Source organism: Rousettus aegyptiacus, unplaced genomic scaffold, assembly GCF_014176215.1.
Source record: "Rousettus aegyptiacus isolate mRouAeg1 unplaced genomic scaffold, mRouAeg1.p scaffold_m13_p_3, whole genome shotgun sequence".
Taxonomy (NCBI): Eukaryota; Metazoa; Chordata; class Mammalia; order Chiroptera; family Pteropodidae; genus Rousettus; species Rousettus aegyptiacus.
In genome coordinates, this window is record NW_023416306.1 from 146252652 (window position 1) to 146266668 (window position 14017).

Consider the following 14017-nt stretch of genomic DNA (forward strand, 5'->3'; position numbering starts at 1 on the left):
ACAAAGTGGGGCTTTTTGTACTAGTCTTAGCCTCACTGATTTGCAGAGCTTAGCACCTCTACGGGTCCATGTAAAGAGTGAGAAGAGTATATATTTTATTGAGAATTCATAGAGTGTAGTGTTTCAATTTTGATATCAAATTCATAAAACAAACTTATTTTACAATACATAGATTACAAGGAAAAAAAGAGAGATGAGAACTTATAGATTTTAAAAGACCTAAGAAATATATCATACAATTGCATCGTATGAACTTTATTTGAATCTTGATTTAAACAAAAAGATTTTAAAAATGTATAAGACATTCAGAGAAATTTTAATGCTAATTGAATGTTTGATCTATGGAATTATTGTTAATTTTTATGTAAGCTATTAATATTGTAGTTATATATTTAAAGTGCTCTCTTATCTTTTAGACTCTAAAACATGGTTTTCAACCTCAGCACTATTGTTAATTTTGGCCAAATAATTCTTTGTTGTGGGTGCTCTCTTGTGCATTATAGGATGTTTAGCAGCATCCCTGGATTGCACCCACAAACGCCAGTAGCTCCCCACCACACACAAATCTGACAATTAGTAATGTCTCCAGACATAGTCAAATGTCTCCTAGGGTTGAAATTGCATTGGGTTGAGAATCACTGCTCTAAAATTTAGGGAAACTTGAGAGCAATTCCCTGGAACATTTATGGGTGAAGTGATTTGATATTTGGGGATTGCTTCAAAATAATCCTGGTGAGGGGGGTGGGTAAGATGTTCTATAATAAAAAGTTTAAAATATGCTACATCAAAAAATGTTTGAGAAAATCTACTTGGACTTTTCTTTCTGTCAACATGGTGGACTCATTCTGAAATATTTTCTCACTATAAAATCTGCACATACCAGATAAAATATAGTAAATATTTACTTTCGTTGGTCCAAGATCTTGTTTCATGGGTCCTACATAACCATTAAAATCCAAGGCTCTACGTTCTAGACCTGACTGTGGGCAGAGCAGATCCTCTCTCCCACATTACTGACTCAGCTCCACTCTGGCCTCCTTAGCCAGGGGCTCCTCTTGGGCCTACTTCAGTTGCCTGGTGACCTAACCCAGGAAGCATGCTTCCCAGCTCTGCCTCCTCACCCAGTCCTCATGCTCCACCCCAGATCTGGTGAGTTTAAAGCCAACTTCATTAGGGCTTTGCTTCGTTCATCCCTCAGAGAGTCCAGCCCATTAGCTTCCTGCTGACTGTTTGCAGAAGCCTTATGCCCTGGCAGACCACCAGGCCAGTCCACTCCCTTTAAACACACACCACACTTGTCCCCGTATTCTTCACCAGCTGCTTCACTTGGCCACCTACTAAGGATACTCTAGACCTCCAAGGTGCTCACCTGGGTGTCTCTGCCGAGACTGACTTTCAGGTCCACTTGGTTCTCCCAAGTGGTTTAGTCCGGTCTCTCTCACCATGTGGGGGCTATGAGGTATCACTCAAGCCCATCAGGGATCAGTCAGGTGTAAGTTGGAGGAGGGGCCTCTGAGCTAGAGGCAGCTGGGGGTTGAAAGTTTTCTGCTGAGGGACCTCATAGGGCTGCTCGCTCAGCTCTCAATGCAAGGTCCAAGTGGGCATTTGGCCTGTTCCCAAGGTGCGGAGAGAGACTGAGGACGGCTGAGACTCCTCCATCAGTGCCAGAGGCCGGTACCAAGTCAACCAGGACTGCAGACAGCCTTGGACAGAGCAGCAGAGCAACATAAGGGTAAGATGGGTCTGGTTATTTTAGACAGACAATGTTCCGACCACAATGACAGTTTCAGAGGTGGGAGGTATCTATCTGTGGAAGGATCTTTGAGGTGAGGGTGACATTGGGCCTGAGCACCACCACTTCCTCTACATTTCTGAGTGTACCTTATCAAGCCACCATTGTTCTGCCCTTTAAGAAGTAGAATGAGGTGAAATCTGGCCACCTACTTGCCTGGGAGGCAGTCATGGTCCTTGGTGAATTTCCAGTGCTTTGAGAACTGTGAATGGACTTAGGTGAGGAGCTGTTTCCCTCCGCCTGGTAGACACTGAGTAATGAGTGGGTTTACAACAGCACTTAGAAGTCGGAGAGCCCTGGGTTCAAATCTCGGGATCCTCCATTTATTAATTGTGTGAAACGGTGGGCAAAGTAATCAATGTCTCTTTGCCTCACCTTACCCATATGTGAAATGAAAATAAGCCTGCCTACTTCATAAAATTGTTGTGTGAGTACTAAATGAGAATAATTATATATATATATAGACACACACACATGATAAATATACACATGCATGCACATAATGCAGAAGCATGACAGGAAAGAATATGACCTCTTTCAATTATTCTCAAACTCCTGTTATTTTTTTCAATTAAATTTATTGAGATGACATTGGTTAAAAAATTATATAGGGTTTAAGTATACAGTTCTATAATACATCATCTGTATAATACACCCAAAGTCAGATCTCCTTCTGCCACCACATATTTGACCCCCTTAACCTTTTTCTGCCCTTCCTCCCGGCCCCTCTGGTAACCACTAAACTGCTGTCTGTCAGACTTCTGTTATTAATGAAGGTCCTTTCACATCAGCAAGGTAATGGATTGTCCTAAGTCTACACAAGTGGCTCTTCCTGTCCACTATGGTCTCAGTAGAAACCTACTAGTGATATTTCAGGGTCAATATTACTGCCTGTGCCCATGACCACAGCTACAGCTTATTGAGAGCCTGCTCACAGAGACAGACTCTTCTCATCCTCAGGTCCTAATGTCAAGCAAGTAAAGTAGACCTAGAGAAGGAAGATTGTTGATTGGTAAGGGAGAACGGTGAGAGCCATTTAAGATGTTGGAGCAAAAGCATCATTGAAATCAACTATAGGCACAACAGTACTAAAATTTTTTAAAGGTGAAGGCCTATTGATTACTCAGAGGTGTTTGTGGTTAGGACTCAGTGAAAATGGTGTTTTCAGCCTTTGGTTGTGGACACTGTTGTTTTTGCCTATCCACCACTCCTTCTGCATCCTCAATACCAAATAGTCCTTTGGGAGCCGCCTGTCTTCCACTCTCTTTCCATCTAGTTCAGGTGGGGTTGACCTCACACTTCCCCACCCCCGGCTCCCAGGTGGGTATGTGACCCAGGCCTGACTAAACACAGTCATAGTGATTGGTTGAGTCATAAGTCTTTTGTCTAGGGAGGGTTAATAAGACTCAGCACTGGGACTTTTTCTGAAAGAGTCGCTAAACTGAGACTATGTAAATTGAAGTCAGCGGTGGCCATCTTTGCCACTTCATGAACAGAATCTGTCTGAAAATAAAGACAACAGAAAGAAAAAGCTGATCTGAGAGATGGAGACACAAATTTCTTGTTGACTTTGTTGAGCACCTGGAACGCGTCATTTCTGAAGGTGCAGAGTTTTAAATTACATGAGCTAACATGTTACCTTTTCAAAGATAGCTCGAATTGGGTCTTTCCTAATGGCAGGCAAAGGGGTTCTGACTAATTCATCTTTCTATTTATTTCTTATTTTGATGAAAAATTTGCAGTTTTTATATTGTGGCATAAAAACAGAAGTCTGACATGTTTGACAACATATTTTTTGACAGTTCTGTCTATTTCTAACAAGGACGTGCTGCTGGAAAGTTGTTGGAACACAGCCCCTGTGTCTGTCCCCCTCCTTTCTAAGTATACTTTTCTCCGGTTACGTAAATATATGCTAATGATTGTAGGATGATGCCAATCAGAACTGTGCTCCAAGAAGATTATAGCAGGAAGAAAAGGAGGCAAAAAGACTACTCAGGAAAGCAATATAATAATTCAAATTAGAAGTGAAAAGGACTTCACAAGGCGGTAGCCACAGAAACGGAAAAGAGAGACCCTAATGAGGTGGGATTATCATGGTTTGGCAACAAATTAGAGGGTAAAGGAGTACAAAAAAATCTTTTTATCTATAAGACCTTATAGGTCCTGACCCCTCCTGCTCTGTCTCTGGCTTACTCTTACCTCTCTTTCTCCTGCCCAGCCTGCCCGGCTACAGTGGCCTTTACACTCACTGTGCCTCTGCTTGGGACACTTATCGCAGATAGTCCCCTGGTTCTCACTTCCTTCAGGTCTCTGCTCACATCAGAATAGCCCCCCTGAACTGCCCCCCCAACCCATCTATTATTGCAGCCTCCATCCTAACACTCTTTACACCTACTTAATTTTTCTCCACAGTACTTAATCCTTCATCAACTATGTATGTGTTTCTTTTCTGTCTCCCTTAACTAGAATGCAGCCTCCATGAAGGCAGTGACTTCTGTTCACTGCTGAGTCCCCAGACCCTAGGACAGAATCTGGCAAAGAACAGGTACTCGATGAATACGAATAGATAAATCTTGAACAACTGAGCCAGTGATGTGGCATTGACAAAAACAGAAACATTAGGGGATGAGTGGGGCCAGCATTAGTGACCTGGGGGAGTGAGGTAGTGAGTCATTTTAGAGCCCATGGAATTTAAGTTTAGAGGTGCATATAGCACTATCAGGCTGCTGGTCGAAGTGCTGGTCTGGCGTTCAGGAGAAGGCAGAGGTGGGGATCCAGTGGAGGATTATGCATCAAAGGCTGGTGGAAGCCCTGGAGTCAGTGAAATCCTGGAGAGACCACAAAGAGAGAGATGAAACTTAGAGATGGCACTCTAGAAGGTCTAGGGTGACTGACCAGTCTTGGTTTGCACAGGACTTTCCTGGTTTAAAAACTAAGGGTCTAACTTGGGAACCTCCTCAGTCTCAGGCAAACTGAGATGATGGGTCACCCTAAGGAGGCCCTTTATTGAGGTAGAAAGAGGGGAAGGACTGGTCGAAAAAGAAAGTTGAAAAGCAGCCCGGAGCTTCCTCATGGAGCCCGAGGAAGAGGCAGGCTTTGCTAAGGACAGGTTTCTTTCCTTTTTCTCTTTGATTCTGACCTTTTGAGCCCAGAAAAGCTGAATTACCTCTTAGTTTCCTCCAACCTACCTCCCAGTAGCACTTAACAGCTTCCTGGTAAGCTGGGTAATTGGGTTGATTCCACAGCTGGGGCCCCATCTCAGACCAACTGGAGCAAGTATGAACCCTTAAATTCTGAAGTCTGGTGGTTAAGTGATGCCCTGGGGTAAGGTGTTTTCAGTCAGTGATCATTTTCTGCTTGTCCCAAGTTGTAGTTTAAGAGGGTAAACAACTCTACATTTGCCTAGCCACTGTGGCTAAGCAGACAGGAAGCTGCCTCTCCTCTTGTAAACAACACTAGCCAAGATTAGTAGCACTTGTAATGTTCCAGCTCTTAGCAGAGGGCACTGGGTTGTGCCCAGGACTAACTTTCAGGTGAGGAAAATGGTTGCCAGGTACCTAAAAATACAACAGAACCCTAAGAGGCATTCTCAACCCTCTTTCTGAACTTGGTAGTGGAGTGAGTTCTGAGCCAAGTGTTTACAGCCTTGGTTATTATGAAGAGTAAATGAGGTAATAAATTAGAAAGCACCTTAATTTGTATAATTTAATTACACAGAATTATGTAATTATTTTAAATACTTACATAAATACAAGCTCTTGTCCCTGGGTCTTGTTAAAATAAAGGATCCATCAATATGTGACCTATAGAGAACATGGTCCCTGTCCTCAAAGAACTTTATTGCTTACCTGTAGGAGCAGGATGTATACCAAGCTTGTGATGCGAATTTAATTATATTTATTAAGCAACATATAAGGAAGTAGAAATAAATGTTGTCAACTCTCTGACTCTCATTCCTTCTCAGCTCCCTAACCTACAACACTCATATCTATCTTCCTAAGGAGCAAGGAGAAAAGTGCCCTAATTCATCTAGGCAAGAGCATGGTAGTGTTTCCAGCCACGTTTCTTTACCCACAGAACTGTTCAGGGAAGAAAGGGTCAGGGATGTGGCAGGCCTGAGTTTAAATACATTGCCTAGAAATTTAATTTAGTAAGTATTTATAGGCTATCTGCTTGAAGCCTAATGCTGCATTCGGCCCTGTGGGGATCTAAAAGAAGGTCCCTGCCCTTCATCTCACTGGAGTGAAAAAACTAAGGTCCCTCAAACGAGGTCTCATATTATTAAGTGTCAATGTTAGTTATAACTGCAATAAAATTCTAGAATAGAGAAACATTAATATTTTAAGCAGACCTTACATTTTATGGCACTGGGCCATGAACTGGACAGACTGTTGAGACAGAGGGAAACCTGATGAGTCAGGGTGTAATAAAATAAATGAGTATGGCATTTGGGAAAACAGTGGCAAGACTTTCTGCTGATATCCAGCTTGAGGAGGAAGGGGAAATGTTTTGTCATTCATTTAAAACTGTGGATTGCTTTTAGTAGTAAAACGAATCCATGGTTCTTAAGAAGTTAAAGGACTGAAATGGAGAACCTTCACATCCTAGCACTTGAGCAGATAACCTGGTACGTAGGCATTTAAAACCCCAAGTCTTTCTGGAATATGAAGGCCCACTATGCTTGGAAGAGGCACCTGCAACCAATTGATATGACTTTATAAATATTCATCAGGATAGGCGAGCTTATGCTCTGGTAAAAATGAACCTTTAAATCTCAGTGTCTTCATACAATACACATTTATTTCTTGCTCATGCTACATGTTCAACATGGATAAGTATGTGTGTGTGTGAGTATTGTGGGGAGCTCTGCTCTATATAATCTTTCAGGAACCCAGGATGATGGAGGTTCATCATGTTGGAATATTGCCATCTTATTACCTGGCTTCCAGAGTTGCCTTAGCAGAGGAAAGAAAACTGGGGTATCATGCAAGATGTTTATAAGACCCAAGGCTGTGGGTGGTTTACGTCACTTTTACCAACATCCAATTGGCCAAACACAAACATTTGTTAAAGGAACAATGGTATATATGTCTTCTTTCGTGCCCTGAAAGAAAAAGTGCAATTGGATTTGGTAAACACATAGCATTATATTCATCATGACCTATGATCCAAAGACTCTTACTCTATAAATAATAGCTAATACTTATATTTTAATAATCCTTATAATAATCCTGTGAGGTAGATTTTATTGTTTCCTTCATTTTAAAGATAAGGAAAGTGAAGTAAAAAATAGTTAAATCCTTTATTCAAGATCCCACAGCTGTTAAGTGACACAATAGAGATTCAAACTCAAACTCAAGTTGTTTTTCTCCAGAGTCCACACTCTTAAACACTGTGCTATGTTATGTTTGTCATGGATTTAGTCAAAATGAAAATAAAGTCATGATCCCATGTAACCAGGACTTCTTTACACTGGGGTCGTAAAAGCTTCTAGCAATGTTGTTAAGCTTAACTTTTATCAGGTCCCCCTTGCCAAAATTCCCACAGTGTCAGTTGTATAAATATCCCATCTGCTCCAAGGCTTGTGGCTGAGAACTTGATTGTGTATAAGCTATATGGGTAGACGCTGTTTCTAAATGCAACATATTTTCACATAGGCATCAGCAATGATCAAAAGCATTGTGTCCCCTATTTCTGTCCTTGAGAGAGGCATTCTGGTTCCCCTGTCCTTAACTGCTCACCAGCACAGTTCTTCTCATTCTTTGGAGAACAGAAGTTACGTGAACTATAATTTTCTCCTAAATCAATGTAATGGAGCAAATTATGTACAGATAAGTGGTGTGGGAGACATTGGCAGCTGGCCCTAAGCATAGCTGAGTAATAGATATACTAGGAATTCAAGTTATCTCAAGCCTCAGACTTACTCAGATTTTCTTATGTAACCCATGTGTCCAAGGTCTGACTGGCCTGGAAACAACACTAGGGCTATAATTTCAGTAACACCTAGATTTTAAACCTAATGTGAGCAGGAATTTTATTTTGTTGGCTGCAGTAGAGTGAGCATCTAGACTAGTACTTGGCAGATAGTAGACATTCAGTACATGTTTCTTGAGTGAATTTGTTGACTAAATTCTGGTCCTCTTTGGAGGTGTTATGGTATAGTATGAGAACACTGACTTCCAAATCAAATTCAAATCCGACAAGTTGTGTGACCCCTTGTAAGTTATTTACCCTCCTGACCTTTCTTTGTCATTGGTAAAAGCTGAGGCTAGTATTATCTATTTCTTGGATGGTTATAAGAATTAATTGTGTTAATTCATGTCAAATACTCATTATACTGTAGCTAACTATGGCTTTTGTCTCTATCAGAAAAGTTCCTGGAAACTTATCTGTTTTTCAATGTTCCCCCCAAACATTTCTGAGACTTCAGGGGTATCTTAGGTACATTCACTAGTAAAGCTACCAAAATCTCACACTTTTTAAAAATTCCCACCAACTTCTTCCTCTACTGCTCTGGTTTCTTTTGGTCTTGTCTGAGGCTAACTTCTCCAATGCCATTTTGCAGTGCCCACAGGTAGGGTGCTAATGTCTGAGGTAATGATGCTGCCTTCTACTTGAAGCCAATGATGTCAACATTGGGTTAATAGCACTGAGGCCACCACTGCAGCCACCCCCTGAAGCTTTAGGTGTTCGCCAAAGACAACAGCATTGCCCGTTGGAAATGCCTTGTGCTCCTCTGCTAGGCTACCTCACTGGGCTGTTGCTTTCTAGGATGAGAATCCACCTGCTGAAGCAAGAAGCATTCTTAGGCTGCTCTTATTTTCATGGGTCCCAAATGGCTTCACTAACTGAGGAGGATTCCTGATCCACACTCACTTCCACTTGTCCACAATATCTTACAGAAATTTTGTGTGACTGTGCCTACTTAAGCTCTGCATCTTCCCAGCCCCCTATCTTTAGGACTTAGTCATATCCCCAGGGGGCTGCATGGGGACCGATCTGGCATATACCAGCTGTTACTCAAAACCACTCTTTTGCCCAGAAGTCAAGGACATTATCTGCAGTGCCAGCTGTTATCTGCCAGTTTCTCTCTCAGTTCCTTCCTCAGTGGCTCCTGGATTGCTCATATAAACAGGGTCCTGACAGACCTCCCAACTGGCCCTCTAGGCAAACTGGAACATGTCTGAGCATAAAGTTGGCTGTCTCCAGCCCGGATCCTTATCAGTTTTTAAAGGGAAAAATAGTAAAGGTTAAACATGTAACTTTCTTGGGAACTTCAGAGCTGATCAACAGAAAATTAATACTGAGATTACAAAATAAGGACTTATTGGATAAACATTGGAAAAACAGAGAGGGCACTAATTGAAATGATTTAGTAAAAAGCAGAGGTAGAAAGCCCTAGCTTTTAAGAACAAATGGGTGAAATTGTACTGAAACCAGTGACAAAGGAGTTATATCTACAGGGCTGGCCTCCGAGATCTGTGAACGCTGGTGGTTACTGGAGAACTCCGAGGGCCTGGAGGAGGCCCCCCTTTGGGGCTGTTTGATAAAACATGGGTAATTACAGTGCTAGTGCCTGTGATGCTAGGAGCTTTCCAAGTACTATCTCTAAACAACTCTGAGTTACTGGAAAAAGCCTCCCGCTCATAACCACTCCCTCCTCTACTCACCAGACAGATCCGGGAGGAAAAGAGCCTTATTTCTCAGAGCGAACGTAATCTTGGGGGCCCTTACAAAGTCCAGTTGGCAATTTTAAAGCTTTAACAGAGTCGTTGGACATGTTGAGGGAGGGCAGCATTTGGTATAGGGACTGAACAGAGATAAATTGGTTGCATAAATAAATAGGAAGACCGTTTTTCCTCTTGAGAGTGGGGGCAGAGAAGAAAGAACAGAAGGGAAAGAAGAGGAGGTCTTGGAGCATGGTGGGAGACCAGAACCAGAACTACTGAAGACACCTGGAGATGGAAAGAAATGATACACCTTTTTTTTTTTTTTTTTTTTTAGTATGCTTGGCTGGATATAAATTTCTCCAAGCACCACACAAAGGTCTCAGGTGAATGAGTTTTTGTCAAAATTAACAAAAGGGCTGAGCTCTACAACTAGATTGACATGGCACAGGTCCGATGCAGCACGTGGGGATGATGAGATGATATTGCAGAATTCAAATAACCCCGGGAAGCAGGAGCTCACAGACAAATCATACAGAAAGTTTTCTCAGGGAGAGCATGGCACTGTCTATATCTGTGTGATGGGCGTTTGAGCACATCTCACCTAAAAATTAAGGGCCAGGAAGATCCTCTGACTAACCTCTGCTTATATCTGCAGTCACACTGTATGTATGGTTTTTGAATCAAGTCTGTCATTTTACATCACATTTGTAAACATCTCCAATGTCATTAAATCTCTTCAAAACATCTTTTTAAAAATATTTGCATAATACGGATATACCTTAATTTTCTTAACTCTATAAAATTGGGATTCTGGCTATTTTCGGCCTTGTTTTTTTGTGCATAATTTTTTACTAAGCAGCAACATAACCATCTCCAAATAAAATTAGGTAATTCAGAGTAACTGGGAGTCTCAAATTTAGTCTTGCTTGTGAGGCTGCCAATACAAATGAACAATGGTCAGACTAAATATAAAAACTGACATCTCAGAACCTCTGCAGCAAACGGATAGGAAGCCAAACCACAACTTCTATAGTAGTCAGTTCATAATCGCCATCTTCCCTAAATTTTGTTCCTGCCTCTGCCTCAGGACCAACCAAAGGAAGCCAAATATGCTCTCCAAGCCAACCACATAGGGTGCCCTGAGTTTAGTTAGCCCACCTCTAGCTTCCCCACCCAACGCCCTCCAACACCTGAAGCCTTCCCTACTTTTTACTATGAAGCTTTCCCACTCCCCTACCTGAGTTTCTGTAAAAAGCAAGGGATGGTGGCTGATTCCATTGCCATAGCAAGCTTTGCATACATAACCTGTGCTTGTTCTTATTGGGGTGGTCTTCATTATGTCCACGCTCCCCTTAGGGGTTTTTTCTTAACCCGGTAGACGCTGACCCCAAAGGAGTGTCACAAGGAAAAACACTGCATCAGAGCTTTTTCTACCATAAGCAATTGGAAAATAGCTGGCTATTGCTAGAAAGACACCCAAGAGAATAACACACCTCAACACCCCTCACACACCTATCAGACAGGAGGCCCTAGACCCAGTGTCTTCTTTGACTACTTGGTGCCTATGGACACTGAACAGCAGGAACCCACAGAAAATAAATCAACTGTTGAGTTCAAATTGCTCCAGTCCATTACACTGCCATGGTGCTGTGACAATTATCGCCATAAGTACCAAAGTCACTTTTCAAAACATAGTCAAACTCCAACAGGGCCAGCCAGGCATCAAAACACTCATATACAATTATCAAAGCAAAGAGTTGTGTGCTAGTAATCATGAGTCTGGGTCCAGTTAAGCAATCCCCTGAATGGCAGCCTGAAGGTTAACCCTTTGTGGATAGGCATGTCACCAATACAGTGGGACATGGCTAAAGAGAGGACAAAAGGACTCGGAGTGGGAGGGACTGGTGTGGGATTCAGTCAGACTGAAACTGGGGTGATTTTTTCTAGTACCATCCCTGGGCAACCACAACTTTGGGGGTGGGAGGTGATGCTGGTGATTTAGATCATTTGTGCAGGTGTTGCATATGCTTGTTTAAGCCTCATGCAGTTACCCAGAACCATGGAGAAACAAATGTTTCCTGACAACCTAATGTGTGCCCAGCACTGAGGTTCCTTTACGATTGTCCTTGGTGACAAAAGTGCCACTTTTATCTAATCAAGGCTCCTTCTCTAGAGTGTCATCAGTGCCACCATAGATGCTTACATTTGGGGGTCCCAAGCAAAATTCTGAAATCTCTTTAGCCCCACATTCTGAGAAATGTTGCTGGCTAACATTTGAATAGGGTTTTGCAGTCTAGTAAGCACTGTTTAAAACCCCCGTTGGTTTAGTCTCTACAGACCTACCAAGTTGGTTTTTATCCTTACCCTAATTCCTCTTCAGAGGCTCAGAGAGTATAACTAACTGGTCCAGGATCACACAGCTAGAATCTAGATAGCCAGGGCTCTTCCGACTCAAGCTCCACAGTGGGTGCAGTACTTTGGAGGTGGGAGGCAGGGGGACCAGAGGTGTGTGGTGATGGTAGGATATCCAGCTCCCACTAGAGCCCCAGGTGTTCCCCCTGAGCTTCCTGATACAGTGGAGGGGGGTGAGTGTGAGGCAGCCTCGGGGTGGGGTTCACAGGGCGGAGACCTGAGGCTGGAAATAGTCTCTGGATTCTCTTCAAGCCCCAGGAAGGGAGTGTCTTAAGTAAAACAACTCCTTTGACATTGTAATAATAATAAAACAAAAAAAGCAGGAAATACTAGGAGTCAGCGGGTTGCTGGGACAGCCCCTAACATACACTTTAACTGCAAGGAACTGATCATTTCCTGAACGCAAAAGAAAGGTTTAAGAAAAAAGGGAGGGAGGCAGCTCCCAGGCCAGCCAGCTGCAGAGAGGGAAACAAATGAGCTTCTATAGATGGAATCTTTTGTTTGAATAGAGGTTAATTTTGGCTGTCATTTGCTTGTACCCTGAGGTGGGGGAGCTGACCCCTTAATGCTTTCTTTAAGGCCATAACTAGGAGCCCCTGGAGGAATGATCACTGTTGGGACTCAGGAGGGAACTGCTTATAAGAAAGGTCATTTTGAATCTGGAGAAATCAAGGCATCAAATCAGACCTTGTGAAGGGTGAGGAGCCTGTGGATCTGAGAGGGAAAGGACATTTTCCTGCAGAGTTCCCCTTTGTTATCCTTTTTCCAGGCCACATTTAGGCAACAAGGCCAAGTGATAATAAACCTCACTACGTTCCCACCCCGCTGCCCCCTGCCCGCCCCAAGCCAAAGCAGGAATGCCCAGAGTAACAGGCAGTAGTCTGTGCAGAGTCTAGGAGTGCTGGCTGAGTGCAAGGGTGCCCATGGAGGGTAGGCCTATTTCCCTGCCCGTCCTGACCCTAGTACCACTCCCCACCAGAGTGGTGAGTGAACACCTTCAGGGGGCTAGAAAGACCGAGACCCTACCCAGCTCCTCTCCCTGTCCTCTGCCACCTCCATTGCTTCTGCAAAACTTTCTCCCACCAGCTCCTCACACCTTGAGAGAATTCAGAGAGAATTCTCTGAAGCCCAGAGTTCAGCCCTGTGAGGACAGCACTATCCTCTTTTCTATACTTTCTCCTCTCCCAAATAAGTCATCCAGGACATGCTCTCCTCAGGACGCTAAACTCCCTCCTGGCCTGGGAACAAGAGAGAATAAGGAGCTGGCAGGGAAGGGAGCCATTCTTCTGCCTTTCTTGTTCTCTGGTTCTGTCCTCTACAAGCACCCTGGCCAGGTTATGACCTGTGAGTGTGAGTGTCTTGCTGGTCAGCGACTCTCTTTATAGAACCAGCAACAGGGCGCTGAGTGGTGTGGCACAACAGCAATCAACGACACAGGTGGGGAAGACGATGTCTCAGTGCTGTCCTCGCAGGGCTGAACTCTGTGCTTCAGAGAATTCTCTCAGGAGAGGGAGACACAAGATGCTTGAGCTGGGATTGAGTTTTGGCCTGAAGACCTTTGAAATCTTTGTGAAGAGAATAGGAGACACATATATCAGATTGACAGTAAATCCAGATTTTTAAAGAGTCCATGAATGAGCTTTGGGTTTTAAAGACTTGGATACAGCTTTCTTGCAGATGGACACTTAGTTCTGGAAAACCGATGTGATGGCCTATTTAATTATGCAAATGAAGGGATAGAGTAGCTGGAAGAGAAAAGCGCTTTGAGAGGTAAAGTGAATGGGCGTGTCTATGGTGGAGTCTAACCTAGGTCTCTGTTAAGCAACTTTAGGAAAAAACTGAATTTGCTGAGAAAGGATTTGGCCTTTGCCAGCCTGATGCCCCATCAAAACTTGCCTATGTTTTTGTACAGCTCATCATAGGTAATGAACATGCTCTTGTGGAGGTTTATGGGTACCTGAGGCATAAACAAGACAGAATTGGGAAGAATCTGTGCAAAGCCCATCTCTATGGGCTGCTCAGGAATCTTTGGGACAGACCCCTTGGCCAGGACCTTGGCATCCCCATGATGGGCAGCATTAGTAATGAGGCTCTTTTGAGGGGCTTCTCTAGTATCAAACACTCACTAGGCACAAGAGTTCTT

At 43.2% G+C, this 14017-nt stretch overlaps 1 protein-coding gene across 1 annotated transcript in view; it reads left to right on the plus strand.

Moving 5' to 3' along the window:
- Positions 1 to 1615: 1615 nt before the first annotated feature.
- FUT8 (fucosyltransferase 8) overlaps positions 1616 to 14017 on the plus strand; it is a 265395-nt gene continuing 252993 nt past the window's right edge. Inside the window, exon 1 of the mRNA XM_036217863.1 lies at positions 1616 to 1732. The gene's annotated coding sequence lies outside the window, so the exon portion shown is untranslated. The remainder of the gene's footprint in view (positions 1733 to 14017) is intronic.